Genomic DNA, 19,512 nt, shown 5'->3' with positions numbered 1-19,512 from the left:
ATTCAATTATAGAAATTCATGCTATAATGCTATTAATATTAAGTTATTATCTAAAATTTTTAACGAAAATTCATTTTTTAATTAATTTTTATTAGAAACTTCTACGAGAATTCAATTATTTAAATACAAAAATAAATAATATATTGAATAGTTGAATATTTTTTAAAATTAAATTTTTTGAAGAATTTTATTAACAACTTTTGAAAATAATTAATTTTGTTTAAGGAATTTAATTAAAATTTTACTAAAATTTATTGAATTGAAATTGAATAAAAAAATAATTTAATGAAAAGTTGAATATTTCTTAAAATTAAATTCTTATGAAGAATTTTATTGACAACTATTGAAAATAATTGATTTCTTTAAAGGAATTTAATTAAAATTTTACTGAAATTAATTGAATTAAAGAATTTTATCACAATTTTTGAAAATAATTGAAAACTTTATGAAGAATAATATTAAAATTGAATTCATGCGAAGAATTTTATTAAATTTTCTTTAAATAATTGAAATTTTGACAAGAATTTTATTGAAATATTTGAAAATAATTGAATTCTTGAAAAGAATTTCGCTATCTATTTATAAAAATAACTTAATGTTTGACGAGAATTTTTAAAAAGCTTTGAAAATAATTTAATTTTTGAAAAATAATTGATTTTCTGCGACGAATTAAAAATTATTTATGAAAATAATTGAATTATTGCAACGAATTTCCTTTTTTATGGAATAATTTAATGTTACTTAAAATTAAATTCTTTCTTCTAAATTTAATAAAATTTTTGAGGAATAATTGCGTTTTTTCAGGCATTTATTTAAAATTGTTTTAAAAATAATTGAAATTCTGCGATGAAAATAATTGAATTCCTAAAAGAATTTTTATTATTTATGAAAATAATTGAATATTTTCGTAGAATTGTATCAAACAATGTTTTTCAACTAAATTTTGTGATACATTTTATGAAAATAGTAAATATTGAAAATCTTTGAATTGCGAAAAACTTTTGAAAATAATTGAATTTTGCAAAGAATTTTATTAAAATTCCTTAAAATAATTAAATTTTGCAAAGATTTAAATATTCTATTTAATTTTGGTACCAGTAGTAATAGATATTTATAGCCAGACAAAATTTTCTTTCTTTCTTCTAGTACCAGTAGTAATAGTGATTTATAGTCAGACAAAATATTTTATTCAATTTTGCTAACAGTAGTAATTGTTGTCTATAGTCAGACGAACTATTCTTTTCTTATTTTGCTATTACAATTGTATTAGAATTCGTGGCAGTTTATAAAAATATTTGACGTTAGTTTCTCTAAATCCAAAATGTCGGATCCAAGATGGCGGACGAATTTTCAAAACTTTATCAAATTTGACTGAAAATTGTCACTCGGGGGTTTTCGCAGTCGCTGATTACAAATCCGACGTTAGTTTTTAAAAATTCAAAATGGTGGATCCAATATGGCGGAGCAATTTCCAATTTTAATTAAAATTGAACAAAATTAATTAAAATTGACTGAAAATTATTACACATGGAACCAGAATCAATAATCCGAGCGGACGTGGTAAAATAAATTCCAAAAAAAGATTGATAAATATTAGCGTACAAGAAGGCAAAAGTGGTTACACCTCCTACAGGTGGTAAACTTTTATTATTAGTTTACAATAATGCTTTTCACAAAAGCGAATTATCCGCAAGTTTGGTCCATTATAGCCCCATGATTTCCAAGTTGGGCGAAGCATGAAAAAAAAATTGGCGTTTTCATATTGTATAAGAGGGCTGTGATCATGAAACTGTATTATTTTTTGTCGCTTCGTGAATACAGACAAGAGACCCCGTTTTGCACTTGAGCAAAGGGTTTCTCTTTAGGCCTCAAGCTTCTTTTTGGCAATTGTAATAGACGGAGAGCTAGCTACATAAAAATGCATGTTATAAGGTACATGAAAAATTAATATTTAGATAGGTTCCATTTGAGTCCCTAAGTACCGAATGCGAAGTCTGCCTGCGCGTTCTGGAAGATTAAGCCCGCGAATTGACGGTCGAAAATGATAAATTTGATAAGGAAAACATGTGATAAAGGTCATGGATAAAAGTTATAAAATTTAAAAGTATTTATCACCAGTAAGCTTATAAAATTTTGGCAGACAATTTTTTGGACGACAAAGTATTGGCAGACAGTGTCAAAGTTGCGTAATCCGTAGTGAAAAAAAGATCATAAGAGTCATGGCTAAAAATTAATGGAAATAGTTAATGAACTCTTATGGAAGCTATATGTCAAGTGGCAGACAAAAATTCGGATGATAACATCGAGGCAGACAACGATAAAAAGCGCGGTTCCCATGCGATTTCGCTGATTTCGCGCTATTTGCACTAAATAGTTAATTTTTGAAAAATGTGAAATTTTTTTGGGCTACATTAATTTTTAAACATAATTTAATGATTTTATAAACTTTTGAATGAATATAATTTATTTTAAATTAAATTTTTTATAAAAATAAAAAAAATAAAAATTGAAAATGTGATTTTTGTATAGAATTATTAATTTTTTTAATAAATAGATAATAGATTGAAACTTCTGAGAAAAATGTATCCTAATTTAAAAAAAGAAAGAGCAAAATCGGTCAGTTGGTTTAAAAGTTAGAGCAACTTTTCAGAATTTGAAAAGTTGGTATCAATTCTGGCGTGAGCGATTGCTGCCGCGTGTCGCTGGATTCCCCCACTCTGCCCACCTAAGGAAGGTAAAATCTCGCACTCACTTTTACCTCTATTTTAAACAACTAAATAGTGCAGTATGGATTCCATAATTTTTTTGGTAATAGTGTTGTTAAGAATCTTTATATTTGTATAAAAAAAATTGTAAAATGTTAATAAATAAAATGTCACGATTAGAAATATTTTAAAAAAATTATTTCCCCCCCCTTGGAGTTAGGTGCAATTTTTTTCTTTTAAAATTTCAAAAAAATATGTTTAATTAAATTACTTTTTTTCCCGATATTATGAAACAAAAATTGGCTGAGATACGCTTAATTGTTTATAGTGGGAAATATTACCTCTTTTCTGCAACTATTTTTATGCAAATAAACAAGAAAAATCATTTAGTGTGTATATGTAAAGGATAGATCTCATCTTCGCAAGTGAAACGATATTTTGAAAAATGTGATTTTTTGAGTTTCCTTCATTTTTCATACATAAAAAGAAACATTGTTTTTAGTAAACAAATGGATTTATTTAAAAACTATTTATCCCATTGGGCTCAAATTTGATACACTCTTTAAAGGTATCAAGGGCAATACTTTCTGTCAGTTTAAAAGTCATCTCATTAAAATTAAACAAATTATTAAACAATTAAGAAATTGCAATTTTTATCTGTTTAAATTAATTTTCTCATGAACAAATAATTGAAAATTTTTTGCGACCTATCATTTTATATGTCTTTTTAAGCTCTATCTCATTAAAATTAAACAAATTATTAAACAATTAAGAAATACAGTTAATAGTGATTTTGAGAATATAAGGAGTGTCATATGTGATTTATTAATTTCACTCTACAATAGTGTTTTGTATTCGGTAAATTTATACATACAATGTTAACTTTTTGAAGTAAATTTACTAAATTAATTTACTTAATTATTAAATACTAATTTTTATTTCGCCAAATAATATTTACCTCAATGTTTATAATAAATTTTCTACGAAAGACTGTAATAATAATATAATTATGCACACTTAACCTTAAATTATAAGTTTTATATTATACTTTCCTGATAATATGAACTTATCAATTAATAGCATAAATTTTTTAATTGTATAAAATAGAATCTTATGCTTCATTATTTACATCTGATTCAATTTCCTCCACATCTTCTTCACTGTCGCACTCGATATCATCCTCAGATTCGATTTCATTTATGTCAGCTGAAAAATGAAAACAATTAATAACTCATACTTTTAATAAATAAAATTGTCAGTGTATGTATAAAGATTTGTACCTTCAGACTCTTCTTGATTGGATTGATTAATTTAAACAGATAAAAATTGCAATTTCTTAATTGTTTAATAATTTGTTTAATTTTAATGAGATGACTTTTAAACTGACAGAAAGTATTGCCCTTGATACCTTTAAAGAGTGTATCAAATTTGAGCCCAATGGGATAAATAGTTTTTAAATAAATCCATTTGTTTACTAAAAACAATGTTTCTTTTATGTATGAAAAATGAAGGAAACTCAAAAAATCACATTTTTCAAAATATCGTTTCACTTGCGAAGATGAGATCTATCCTTTACATATACACACTAAATGATTTTTCTTGTTTATTTGCATAAAAATAGTTGCAGAAAAGAGGTAATATTTCCCACTATAAACAATTAAGCGTATCTCAGCCAATTTTTGTTTCATAATATCGGGAAAAAAAGTAATTTAATTAAACATATTTTTTTGAAATTTTAAAAGAAAAAAATTGCACCTAACTCCAAGGGGGGGGAAATAATTTTTTTTAAATATTTCTAATCGTGACATTTTATTTATTAACATTTTACAATTTTTTTTATACAAATATAAAGATTCTTAACAACACTATTACCAAAAAAATTATGGAATCCATACTGCACTATTTAGTTGTTTAAAATAGAGGTAAAAGTGAGTGCGAGATTTTACCTTCCTTAGGTGGGCAGAGTGGGGGAATCCAGCGACACGCGGCAGCAATCGCTCACGCCAGAATTGATACCAACTTTTCAAATTCTGAAAAGTTGCTCTAACTTTTAAACCAACTGACCGATTTTGCTCTTTCTTTTTTTAAATTAGGATACATTTTTCTCAGAAGTTTCAATCTATTATCTATTTATTAAAAAAATTAATAATTCTATACAAAAATCACATTTTCAATTTTTATTTTTTTTATTTTTATAAAAAATTTAATTTAAAATAAATTATATTCATTCAAAAGTTTATAAAATCATTAAATTATGTTTAAAAATTAATGTAGCCCAAAAAAATTTCACATTTTTCAAAAATTAACTATTTAGTGCAAATAGCGCGAAATCAGCGAAATCGCATGGGAACCGCGCTTTTTATCGTTGTCTGCCTCGATGTTATCATCCGAATTTTTGTCTGCCACTTGACATATAGCTTCCATAAGAGTTCATTAACTATTTCCATTAATTTTTAGCCATGACTCTTATGATCTTTTTTTCACTACGGATTACGCAACTTTGACACTGTCTGCCAATACTTTGTCGTCCAAAAAATTGTCTGCCAAAATTTTATAAGCTTACTGGTGATAAATACTTTTAAATTTTATAACTTTTATCCATGACCTTTATCACATGTTTTCCTTATCAAATTTATCATTTTCGACCGTCAATTCGCGGGCTTAATCTTCCAGAACGCGCAGGCAGACTTCGCATTCGGTACTCAGGGACTCAAATGGAACCTATCTAAATATTAATTTTTCATGTACCTTATAACATGCATTTTTATGTAGCCAGCTCTTAGACTATAAGGGGAGTGTGTGCGCGCCCGTTCTTAAAGGGAGAGAGAGAGCTCACTCTCTTTTCTCTCTTGTGGTCCCACCTGCTTTGCCATTGGGGCCTTACGTCCACTTTATTAGCTATTATTATATGCACGAGAGGCGGGACCGCGCGCGCGCGCGTGTGTTTAGAAATATTTCACGAACCGTTTTTTGGGCTTAGTTCGAATACACCATTCGGGAATTCATTAATCTCCCGCCGTAGCCCAAACAAGCTGGACGAACATGAACTACGTGTTTTAAACGCCTTCGCATTTTTTTCACGAATTGAGTTCGGGGTTCGTGTCAAAAATAAAGAATATTTTCCCTTGCTATAATGATTTAGCTAAATCAGCCTCATTCGACTTTCGGGTTATTACATTCGTTCTTTCTTTTACTTTTTTTTTCTTTTTTTTTTTTTGTTACAAGAGCGCGCAAAATTTATTAACCGACCGGAAACTCGAAACTTATATATTGAGGAGTTTACGGTTGTTAATAAACTTGTAAACATACTTTTTAATTCTGTAAACATACTTTTTAAATTTGTTTTTATTTTTGCACTTTTTGTATTCTTCTTATTTTTCTTATTTTCACATTTTTTTATTCTTTATATTTTTCGTATTTTTTTAGTAATTTTTTTTTATTTTAAAAATAGAAAAATACGAAAAATATAAAGAATACAAAAAATGCGATTCGCATTTTTTGTATTTTTTATATTTTTTGTATTTTTTGTACATTTTCCTATTTCTTGTATATATTTAATGTTTTTTTTTGTATTCACAACCAATTTTTGTCATTACTCCAAAATTTTCAATTTCCGTTTGTCTCGGAACGTTTATAACATTTTTAAACTCGGAAAAAAAATGCGTGCGGCTAATTTTTTCTCGGCTCTTAATGGGTTAATAGATTCCTCGGACTTAAGACTATAAACAGTTTCGACTTTTCTTTCTTTTTATTTTTTTCTCTTGTTTCCGAGCGGAAAGAGGAAACGACAATCTAAAACCTTGACAGGGTGCCGAGATAGAAGCAATCTGCAAACACGAATTGGCCATTTGGTTGAACGAGGCGCCACGCATGCTCGTATATATATATGCAATTCGTTTTGGACCCGTGAGTTTTCCTCTATATGTTTGTCACTGTTTCTCACACGTGTCTCGCTTTTTGCCTTCAGAGTTTTAAAAAAAAGTCCCAAAAAAAAAAAATTATCGACATCCGCCCCTCATTTTTCGACCAAAGTCTCTCCTCGATCTTTCAAAAAAGGGGTCTTGTCTTTTACTCAATTTTTCGAATTTTGTTTACAAGAAAAATTGGTTAAATTTTAAAAATTAAAAGAGGACTAAATTTAGAGAAACTGAAGCAAATTTTTAAACACTTTGACAATTATAAAATTGTCAAAAATTGAAATTGAAAAAAAAATAAAAATATTTTGTAAGAAACGGAAATAACTTTTTTTTTTAAGGGAACGAAAGAATTGTTAGTATATCTAAGAAAGAAGGAGGGGAAAAAGGGTCGAGTTTTAAGTCAGACACTTTTTTTTTGCCACAGTTTTTTGTCGCCCAAGGACTACCAAAAAGGCGTGTCTAAACAATGAAGTTTATGGCAATAGTCCCGCGGGTAGCGGCAGACACCATTAAAACAATCATCGGTCGCCAAAGCGCGAGCGCTCTCGCTTTTATATATAGGGGATGCAAATTTAGCTCGTGAACACAATGGCTTTCTGACGCAAACCAAGGCAGTAAATACCAGTATAATTGCCATCCTCAAAAAGTTAGAGCCTCCTTGGTCCAAACGCACCTTTTTCGCATTACTCGACATGCAAATTTTTCCATCTACTCATGCAACCATAAATTGAGTATGCCTCCTATAACTATTCCCTGTGACCAAATAAAGACGCAAAAAGGTTCCTTTTTACATTAAAAAAAAAAGAAAAAATAATTTAAATAACTAAATAATAAAATAAAAATATAACGAGCCTTGGAAATATTTTTTACCTCGCACAACTATTAAGGTACTATTTTTATTTTTATAAATATAGCATACACTTATTATTTTAAGAAGCCACTACAGTGGTATTATTTCTTGAGCCGAACTTTTGAAAATCAATTTATTTAGGTACTAGAAAAATTATTCTAAAACTCGAAAAAAATTCACTCTAAAAATGATTAAATACTCAAAAAAACATTCTATTTAATTTATTTACGAACTTCTATAATTGAAATATTATTCGAAAACTTCAATAATTTTTTTTCTTTTTTAATAAATATTTAATCTTTATTATTCCATAGAAAATAAGATTTTTTAAAAATTCCTTCATGTTTTAAAAAAATTTTAATTTTCGTCAAAGAGTTTTCAAAAAAAAAAATTAAATTATTTACAAATTTTAATAAAGTCCTTCGCAAAAATTCAATTATTTTTATAAGTAATAAAATTTTTCATAGGATTTCAATTATTTTCTAAAATTGTAATAAAATTCTGAAAAAAAATTCAATTATTTTTAAAAATAGTAAAATTCTTTGTAAAAATTAAATTACTTTTTTAAAATAATAAAGCTATTTTCAGGAATTCAATTATTTTTAATAGAATTTCAATAAGACTTCAAGAAAATATTTTAAATATATATTTAATACAATTTTCATTAAATTACTCGAAAGAGTTTAATTATTTTCAATATTTTTAATAAAAAATTAAATTATTTTAAAACAATGTTAATAAAATTCTTTATAAGAAATTAACTATTTTCATGAATAATAAAATTCTTTACTGGATTTCAATTATTTTTAATTTAAAACCAAATTCTAAATGAATTCCTCGAAAAATGCAATTATTTCTTTAAAATTCTTATTAAAATATTTGAAAAAATTCAATTATTTAAAAATTTTTTTATAAACTTCTCTGAAAGAAATCAATTATTTACAATGATTTTGATAATAAAATAATAAAAAAATAATAATAAAAAAAATAAATAATAATAATATTCGTTGCAAGAATTTAATTATTTTCATGAATAATAAAATTCTTTACAAGATTTCAATTATTTAAAAAAATGTTAAGATAATTCGTTGCAAGAATTTAATTTATTTCATATAAATGATAAAATTCTTAACAGGATTTCAATTATTTTTAGTACAATAATTTAAGTAAATTCCTCGAAAAATGGAATTATTTTCAAAAATTTTTTGTAAGAATTCAATTACATTTCACAAATAATGAAATTCTTCGCTGAAATACAAATATTTTCAAAATCTACTATTTTATTAAAATTTTCCACGCGAATATAATTATTCTAAAAAATGTAATAAAATCCGTTATAAAAATTCAATTATTGTCATAAATAATAAAATTCTTCACAGGATTTCAATTGTTTAAAAAAAAATGTAATAAAATTCGTTGAAAGAATTAAATTATTCTCATAAATAGTAAAATTTTTCAAAGTATTTCAATTATTTCTAATACAATTTTAAATAAATTCCTCAAAAAATGAAAGTATTTTCATAAACTTTTTGCAAGAATTCAATTACATTTCACAAATAATGAAATTCTTCCTTGAAATTCAAATATTTTCAAAATCTAGGTACTATTTTAATAAAACTTCTAAAAAGATTTTAATTATTTAATACAATTCGTTGCAGGAATTCAATTATTTCCCGAAATAATAAAATTCTATACAGGTTTTCAATTATTTATTATTTTTTATAATTATTATTATTATTTTTATTATTTATTATTTATTTCAATTCTTCACAAGATTTCAATTATTTTTAATACAATTTTAAGTAAATTCGAAAAATGTAATTATTTTAAAAATTTTATTAAAATTCTTCGATAGAATTCAATTATCAATTATTTTTAAAAATTCATACTACATTCTGCTTAATATTCAATTATTAGCTCAAATTTTAACCGAAATTCATCTTGGTGTAATTGAGTTTTTTAAAAAAATTTAATTAAATAGTAGATATTAAAAATCATTGAATTGAGGAAAATTTTTTGAAATTTTGACAAGAATTTTATTAAAATGTTTGAAAATAAAAATAAATTAAATTACGGAGAAGAATTTTATTATTTTTAATGAAAATTGAAATTTTAACGAGAATTTTTTTTAAATTTTTGAACATAATTGAATTTCTGCGAAGAATTTTATATTTTTGAAAATAATTAAATTTCTGCAATTATCATTTGTAACTTCTCTGAAATTCAATTTGTTCCAGTACTTTAACAAAAGTCCCTCACTTTTCTCTTATTCCCCTGACCAAATTTTACTTTTTCTGACTTTTCCTTACATTCACTAATTTCCCTGACCTGTGACAATCCTGATTTTATGATACTTTTGATAGTATTTTTTCTTTCTAAATTCAGTCCAAAATCTAGAATAAAAAAAAAACTAAATAACCGTTTTGTGAATTTTTTCTTGCCCCTTCGGCTCTTAACGAGCACCAGGACTAGACTACATTTTTTTATTTAAAGATTCATTGCAATGATAATAATGGTATACGTACTTTTCATTTCTCCAAGGTGAAATTTCAGTGCAATTTAAAAAAGAATCTCGTGAGAGGGATTAAAGAGAGGAATTGTTTGAATTTAGATGCGGAAATGAATCCTTTTAAAGGGGGCTATGATTGTTCAGGGAAAAGTATATATACATTCAAGTGAGATTTTACATATATCTTTTGTTTCTATTGTACTTTTTGGAACAAGTTACTTTTGGCAAACCTTTGTGAATTTTAGAGCGAATCGAAATGAATGGAATCGAATAAATATAAAGGAATTCTATACATGCATTTGCCGAAACGAATTCCAAACAGCGAAAAATGAAGATGAGCGCGAAAAGGAAGATATGTACATCTCATGACATTAATACCAATACGAAAAAATAAAAAAATGAAAAAACTAATGACCATATCGTAAAATCATGCGGCTTGCAATTAAACGCATCTTTCACGGTATGATTATGCCTCGCGCCTTTATTGAAGTTTCAGGAGATATCTTCTTAATTGCTTTTTTGCAAATCGTTCATTAATTCGGTTACAGTTTAAAAATTAAAATGAAAGAATGCTTGAAAAATTTTCAAGTATATAACCAAAAATTTCTTAATTTTTAATTTTAATTTACGGACCTTTTTTCAAAAAAAAAAAAACTTTTACGGACTTCAAGCAAAGTTACGGACCTTTACGGGATTTAGTTTGAGCCCTGTCTCAATTTGATACCCATAGAAAAAATGTGTTGTAAAAATTTCATAATTAGAAAAAATATATTTATGTTTAAAAAAATAGAACAAAATCCGAAATCAGCCAGTGGTTCTTTATTTCTATTGTTTCTTTCACAGAATTTGTCGAATATTAATTATTTTTCTCAATTATTTTCTATCAATGTGATTATTCAAAAATTATTTAGCATAAACGAAGTGATTTAGCAACACTATGGGGTGCCACACGTTCCAAAATATATCGAAATTTGAAACTATTTACGAAAACAAAAAATCTATATGGATATAAAATTATAAAATTTACCATATCTCTGCATGAGAACATTATTACGACGTGAATCATCTGCCCATTGATCCGAATGATTGAATAAAAAAAACATGTTTCTATTCCAGAGAGAAAACTGACCTTGACAAGTTCAGACACGTTTTATAATAATATATCGATTCGATAATTTCTCAGTTTCAAACAAAAAATCAAAAATGGAAAACTTTTCCGAGGGATTTTTTCTAAGAAAACAGTAGTTTCGATTATATTCTGAAAAATATGAGAACTAATTATATATTTTGTTAGAGTATACACATGTAAGTAGCCTATAACAAGCAATAGTTAAAACATGTCACGTGTGATCCGAGGAATTTCCGAATTAATTATTAGGGTCGCAGATGTGTCTGGGCGATTATGTGCGAAGAGAGCGTTCGTTATACTTTTTGATATTATATGATAGAGCCGAAGAGTCATTAAAATCACGTCTTGAATGCTGATTCGTTTTTTGCTTGCGCGTGCAGAATTTGGCTCGGTGATTAAGGCCACAAGTTGGTAGTTATGATGCAATTTTGAACCAATCGGTTGCCCATCTAGTAGACCTCTAGTAGTATTAGGAGGAGAGAAATTGGGGTAGCTCCCTATATACAGTAGCGAAAAATTTTTGCCACGCTCTCACTTCTTATTATATATCTCCCCCCTCTCTCTCTATATATATATAGCCACATTATCCCTTCAAGGTAATATTCACGGTTCGTAAGACAACTAGAAAAAAAGTAAGAAAAAAAAGAAAAAAAAGATGAAAAAAGAGAAAAAAATGCGAAAAAAATCTCTTCGTATCAAATCGACTTTTTTAATAATGCAAATTTAGTGTAGACAGTTGTACTTTTATTTCTCTGATTCCACGTTTCGTCAGTGTATATAATTAAACGAAATTTGATCGAATTGAATAGTAATTGTTGCAAATAGGTTGTAAATCATAGGATATGGAAAAATATACGTTCCAGTGGGTTTCTGTTGTTTCGTATATAGCTTGTTATCGATCTTGTTAAGGATTTTTTTTCATTTTTCATTTCGCAATGAAGCAAATTAAATATTTGTCGACTTCTAAAAATAAGCTAAAGGCTAATTTGTTATTTTCAATAAAACTTTTTTCTAGTCAATTTTATTTATTATCTTACTTTTTATTTACAAGGTTGCCACAAAAATTTAACTTTACTTTTCCCTGATTTCAAAAAAAACATTCGACTTTTTCCCTGACCCTAAAGAATATTCTGATTCACTCTGAAAATTATTAAATACTCAGAAAAATATTCTATTACATTTATTTAAGAATTTCTTTAATTGTAAAATTATTCGAAAACATAAATAACTTCTTTTTTTAAATAAATATTTAATCATTATTTTTCCGTAGGAATTAAAATTCTTCAAAACATTCAAATTCAAATCTTTTTGAAATTCAACAACTTATAAGAATATTATTATACCTAAACATGAAGAAGTCAATCACTGCGAGTCGAAGACTCTGAGTAATCGATTTCTTCATGTTTTTATATTGAATAAAAATAACCCAGTGTTAAATTATTATTTTATATAAGAATATTGTTACTCTAACTTCTTCGATATTATTATTAGTTAAAGGTGCGAAAAAATGCTATAATACTTTTAATATTAAATTATTATCTAAAATTCTTAACCAAAATTAATTTTTTAATTAATTTTTTACCAGTAAATTCTGCGAGAATTCAATTATTTAAATACAAAAATAAATAATTTATGGAATCGACGAATATTTCTTAAAATTAAATTTATATGAAGAATTTTATTAACAACTTTTGAAAATAATTTATTTCTTTTAAGGAGTTTAATTAAAATTTTACTGAAATTAATTTAATTAAAAAATTTTATTACAATTTTTAAAAATAATTGATAACTTTTTGAATAATTTTATTAAAATTTTCAGAAATAATTGAATTTCTGAGCAGAATTTAAATACAAATTTATGAAAATAATTAAATTCATGAGAATAAATTTATTAAATTTTATTTAAATAATTGAAATTGTACCATGAATTTTATTTCCATTTTTGAAAATAATTGAATTTTTGGTGAAAAATTTTGCTAATTATAAAGATAATTCAATTCTTGACGAGGTATTCGTTAAAATTATTGAAAATAATTGAATTTCTACGAAGAATTTTATTACTTTTAAAAATAATTGAATGTTTGTGATGAATATTGTCATTTTTGAAAATAATTGAATTTTGCAAAGAATTTGATTAAAAATTTGATTATTTTATTGAATAATTCAATTTTTCTTAAAATTCAATTCTTTCTTCAAGTTTTAATAAAATTTTTTAAAATAATTGCATTTTTCCAGTAATTTATTAAAAATTTTAATTAAAATATTTGAAATTCTGCAATGAAAATAATTGATTTCCTAAATGAAATTTAATTATTTTTGAAAATAATTGAATGTTTTCGTAGAATAATGTCAAAAAATTTTTTTCAATAATTAAATTTTTTGATAAATTTTATAAAAATAGTAAATATTAAAAATTATTGAATTGTGAAAAACTTTTCAAAATAATTGAAATTTCGCAAAGAATTTTATTTCAATTTTTGTCGAAAAATTGTACTATTTATAAAGATAATTCAATTCTTGACGAGGTATTCGTTAAAATTATTAAAAGTAATTGAATATCTACGAAGAATTTGATTACTTTTAAAAATATTTGAATTTTTGTGATGAATATTGTTATTTTTGAAAATAATTGAAATTTCGCAAAGAACTTTATTTAAATTTGTGAAAATAATTGAATTTTTAGCAAAAAATTTTGCTACAGTCTGTTGCTTCTTCTACAGTCTGTTGAGCCATTCTTTCACTTGAAATTTTGATCGAAAATTATACTAATGGTTATCAATAACAAATGATTTATTTATTATACAATACTATGAAGTTAGTTGGCCATATCGTAGAAACGATTGCAATTGTCCATGGGGAAAAAAAGTCGTTGGGAAACGCGGATTGGGAAAAATGACCATTGGGAAATATGTTCATTGGGAAAAATGTCCATTGGGAAAAAAAGTCGTTGGGAAACGCGGATTGGGAAAAGTGTCCCCCTACCGAATATTGTTATCTATGAAAATAATTGAATTTTGCAAAGAATTTTTTTTTAAATTCCTAAAAATAATTAAATTTCTGTAAAGAATTTTGTTATTTATCAAGAAAATTCCGTTAAATTCCGATTTCCCTGACTTTTCTCTGAATTCCTTGATTTTCCTGCAATCTGTGGAAACACTGATTTATTATCAATTTATTTCCAAAAAGAGTTTAAAAAAATAGGAGAAGTGAGGGAATTTTTTTTATAATACAGTTTGGTTTAAGTGGTCAGTTGGAACGTTGACCACAAACTCCGGTTCCCACCGAGACTAACGTATTAATTACAAAATGCTTAATGTTAAATTTTCTGGAAAAACCACATTGCGGAAATATTTCTTTTGCATTTGCAGAAATTCTGAGGATTATCGAAGCGCTTTCTTAAACCGCAAGTTACTATTGTTGACAGCATGGAAAAAAGAGAAAAATCGAGTTTAAATTATCCATAATTTTACTAGTTGATTTTTGCAATTTCCTTTTGTGCGTGAATAAGCATTGCATTTTTATTTACATTCGGTAAAAAATATTTAATGATTCATTTGGATGTAATTTCCTATTTTTTTCCATTTTTGCTTTAATGTCCTTTTTTCTTTTATTATTTATTTTTAATTACTTTTATTTATTATATTAATTTTATTAATTTTATTAATTTTATTAATTATTAATAAATTTTATCCATTTATTTTAAATATTTTCAAACATTTTTTTCCCTTAAATATGAAAGGAATTTAAAATTTTTTCGTTTAATTTATTTTGTAAACTTAATGAGAAAAAGAATTTTTTTAGTTACAAGATGATAATTTACAAATTAAATAGCATAAATTAATCGGGTATTTAGTAACAGTATGGTGCTCTAAGAGATGAAACAATGGGACAAAAAGGCACTAAACCAATTTTGATTAGAATCGAACTTTGAAATCAGCGTATTATTCTGCATTGTTCTCGTTTTGGAAATTTTTTTTGTGCCCTCTTCTTTTGCTCGCTTGGACCTTGTAAGATCAATTTTTCGGCCCAGCCCATGGAAAACTCCGTGGCATAATTGAAATTTTATAGTTTGAGAGCGTGGAGACAGAATGGGAGTGGAGAATGAAAATGATGCGCAGGAAATATTCGAGAGCAACATTATATGGATGACGTCGCAAGATTTATGAAAGAGAAAAGATTTTTTGTTTTTCATTTTTTATTAACAAGATATAAGTTCAGAAGTGAGGGAATGTTGAAGAAGAAACTTTAAACATTGTTTTCTTTGAATAAGAGTTGTTTGCTAAATTATTTATTTTCAATGGGATTTAATTTAATGAACTAAATCTTCGATTTTAGGTCTCGACATTTTTTTTGCAGTGTGATATTATCAGAAATATAATAATAATAAAACTAATAATAATGACTTTTACGGACTCCAAGCAAAGTTACGGACTTTTACGGGATTTACGGACCTAGTTCGAGCCCTGTTACTGTAAATAAGAATTAATTTGCATTTTTACTGTAATTAAATTCGTATATCTGTCTGAATTGAGAACATTTGCAATAACTCGAGGATAAAAAAATAATTTTCATTCTGCAGACGAAATATGGAATTCCGTTGGACCATTCTCGAAACTACATTTGGCAAATTTCTATATATAGTCAGATCCAAAAAGGCGCTCGTTTAATTCACAACGCTCCACCCTCTAGCTATTAGGCTTTTGCATTTTTAACCTATGAATTCATCTTCTAAAAATTAACAACCCAATTAAAGACCCCATTAACGTCTCAGTATTCCCATTTTAGACTCCCCATGAGGGGGATGATCGTTTGCAAGTTTTAATTTTAGTTTTTATTTTTTTTTTTCGAAACTGCGTGATTAATCCAAAAAGGTGTCTTCTCATTATACACGCATATAGAGAACATTTGCTTTATGATTTCTTATCACAGACTCTATAATGTTTAAAATGAGCTCATTTTTTTCGTATTCCTGGCAACTTTATCAAAAAGAGAAAAAAAAAACCTCGTGACTTGAAATATACTTTACTTTGATATCTTTCTTTATAATAAAGTTAAATAAACTTCAAAAAAAAAAAAAAAAAAAAAAAGGATGAGAAAAAGGAAAAAAAGGGAAAAATTCGTTGGGAAAAAATAGAAAGTAAATATGAAGATAACGAGAATTTTAGTCGGTAGCACTTCTCTTCGAGAGACAAGATATTCCCTCACGCGCATGAGAAAAGAAAAAAATTTCTTATCGTATACCAAGAAACTTGGAACATTTGTTTCTTCCTTAAACGTAATAAAGTTGTCATTGCAAAAGGGTTCCGATTGATCCAAAACTTGTTGCACATTTATCTGTTAAGTGATATCGTATTCCGAAAATGGAAAGAAGTCGTAAGCGCCTCTCTTTTTCATCAAAAGTCCAATATATATGTATATATATGTGACTGCCGAATTTCTTCCCAATAAACATGTTTATAGAGAATTATTTTCGAAATATACATCTCATTTATTTTCAATCTCAAATGGGATAATATGTAAATTCGTTAATATATTCTTGTGGACTCCCGTCAAATCGTTTACTTAAAAGGGCGGAGTACTTCTTTTTTTAAGATTATTAAAAAAAAAGAAATTTTTATCTTCTGATCCTCGATATTCATTTTTTATTAAAAGGCATTCATTAAATTATTAATTAGAAGATGAGTTCGATTGATTTGTACTTGTTAATTGGCAATCATAATATTTTTCAATTTTTGTTAATTGAAATTTTTGTAAATTTCGAAGATGGGGTTTTATTTATTTCTTTTTTCTAGAAATGGAAATTTTTATATTGTTTCTATATTATAGATGGTAGAATTTATAATAGAACTGTATTTAAGTATCTTGTGATTTAGAACTATGATTCTAGGATTGTTAATGGAAATGTTTCGCGTATTAAAAATTTGTATTTTTTGCCTTTAAAGTCTATAAATGTGTACATAATTTTACGGAGGGAAAAAGAAAGAGAGTTCGAAAGAAAGCTATTTATCATTTTGGTTTTCAGCAGACACCTGCGCATTGTCTTAGATATTTTTCTTTTGTTATTGAAGTCACGATTTTTCTTTTCTTTCAACGGTCCCTTTTTAGAAAACAATAAGTTGTTAAAAGTAATATTTCACCCTTGTTTTACGAACTTGTAACTTTTCAACAGTCTATTTTTCAATTTTTGGCTGATTTTTTTTGTATATGGTTTTGAAAACTTTCATTTTCTCTTTGATGAAAAAAATTTCAAATTCAAAATTTTGTGAAATTTAATAACTTATAAAAATATTATTATAAAACATGAAGATACCGAGTTTTTGACTCTTCATGTTTTATAAAAATTTTAATTTCCATCAAATTTTTCAAAAAGAATTAAATTATTTACAAAAATTTTAATAAAATCCTTCGCAAGAATTAAATTATTTTTTAAAAGTAATAAATTTCAATTATTTTAAATACAATTTTAAATAAATTCCTCGAAAAATGGAATTAGTTTTAAAAATTTTTTACAAGAAGTCAATCACATTTCACGAAAAATAAAATTCTTCGCTGACATTCAAATAATTTAATAAAAGTTCTGAAAAGAATTCAATTATTTAAAAATTAAAAAAATAATTAGTAATAATAGAATTCGAAAAGAAAAACTTTTCTTCTTCGGATGAAAAATTCCCCTCTTTATATCCTTCTATCGACAAAAAGTAATTCCCTTCCTTATTTCCTTCTTCTGATAAAAAAAAACTGATTAAAAAAAGTAAGAACTGATAAAAACTATAAAGACTCAGAGAAACAATGATTTGACTTCCAATTATCCTCGATTGTGTATATATAAATGTTGAAGCTGCGCTGGACCAAGTGCACACTCTCTTCAATGATATTCATCTGTCTCATTCGTTTTAATAATTTGACCCATTAATCAGGCCTATCTAGGCTCGTGTTCTTTTTCTCGAGTCCGGACGAAATCGATTAAAGTGATGGACTGACAAACTCGTCTGGAGGGACAGCTGAGAGAAAAGAAGAGAGAGAGCGAGAGATAGAGAGAGAGAGAAAAAATATTGTACACTAATTAGAATAGTTGGTGTATGACTCGAGAATGGAGATTTCATAAATTCAATTATTTTCAAAAGTAATCAAATTCTTTTTCAAAATTCAATTATTATTAAAATTTTTAATAAAATTCTTGGCCAAATTCAATTGTTTAAAAATTTATGGCAAAATTTCAATTATTTTAAAAATTTTCCTCAATTTCACATTATGAATTCTATTATTTACAAAATTCTTTATGAAAATTCAATTTTAAGAGTCAAACAAGTTGCAATAAGAGGAAAAAAAACGGATTTTATGGAAAAAATAAGGGAATACTTTTTACAAGCGGAATAATTCCGCCTAATCGACGATTTATTTTCTTTCCGAATTTTTGCGAAATGCTTAAATTTCTGCCATACGCGCGAAATTCTCATTTAATGACTTATCGTTTTGACCGTGCGCCTTTAGCGTCACTCGCAACCCGGCTATTAAATTCAAGATTCACGCCTTTTCAAAGAAAAAAAAAGTAAAAAAAAACCAGAAAAGAAAAAAAATTCTGTTAAAGAATCATCTTTTCTACCTTAAACGATTTCTAATATCCACTGCTAATTACTTCCTCATTAAAAAGAAAAAAAAATGAAACGCCCAACACTTTCATGCCCTGCGGATATTTTCTGTACAAGTTAATTTCTATTTCACGAAATTAAAACGATCCGTGTAAATCAAGAATTATTTTTTTCTTTTAATTTCTCAAAATGATAAACTGTATATAAGCATAAAAAGTTTTTTTTTTATCTTATTCACATCTGACGGCGCATATGTATTTTCAAGGCTGACGATAATAATTTTTCGAGTCTTGTCTATCAAGGATATCAAGCATTCCCATGTATTCGAAAATTTGCATAATACTTTTGTTCGAGTTAAATATAGATCGCATTCTGTTTTTCGATATTAATCCTGAACTTGTAGCAATCTTATGAATTTTTGTTTGACATAAAAAATTATTTCAAATGTAATTATATAGTACGTACAATATTATTTTAAACATCCTTCACAATATAGTACATACAATATAATATTATAATACCTAATAATAATTATAATTATAATATCCAATTCTTTCTGCGAAAAATATAATTATTATAAATATATTTCCTACCTTGAATTTGTTGGTCAGCACCCTGAAGCTGCTTGCAAACCTCGAATGTGTATCTGTAACAGAAAAATACGCGTAATTTAGAAAAATTTTTTCTATCTTTCATGAAATAAAATTAGAAATTTAAAATTATTTTATATTATTTATTTATTATTTAGAAAATTATTTATGAATTAAAAAAAAATTATTGAATAGAAAAAAAATTACTCCTTAATTATTTAAT

The 19,512-nt window shown here is 26.0% G+C and overlaps 2 protein-coding genes across 6 annotated transcripts in view; one reads left to right on the top strand and one right to left on the bottom strand.

Annotated features, from left to right (window-relative positions):
• The window catches only part of LOC122499489, a 405,956-nt gene that overhangs the window by 180,844 nt on the left and 205,600 nt on the right, over positions 1-19,512 (bottom strand). For all 5 annotated transcript variants that reach the window (XM_043607872.1, XM_043607873.1, XM_043607875.1 and 2 more), the window contains one exon: positions 19,293-19,345. The gene's annotated coding sequence lies outside the window, so the exon portion shown is untranslated. The remainder of the gene's footprint in view (positions 1-19,292; positions 19,346-19,512) is intronic.
• The window catches only part of LOC122499490, a 126,107-nt gene that overhangs the window by 18,237 nt on the left and 88,358 nt on the right, over positions 1-19,512 (top strand). The gene's annotated exons all lie outside the window — the stretch shown is intronic.

Source organism: Leptopilina heterotoma, unplaced genomic scaffold, assembly GCF_015476425.1.
Source record: "Leptopilina heterotoma isolate Lh14 unplaced genomic scaffold, ASM1547642v1 Lhet_168, whole genome shotgun sequence".
NCBI lineage: Eukaryota > Metazoa > Arthropoda > Insecta > Hymenoptera > Figitidae > Leptopilina > Leptopilina heterotoma.
The sequence above is the reverse complement of the archived record's forward strand: the minus strand, read 5'-3'. Positions and strand labels throughout refer to the sequence as shown.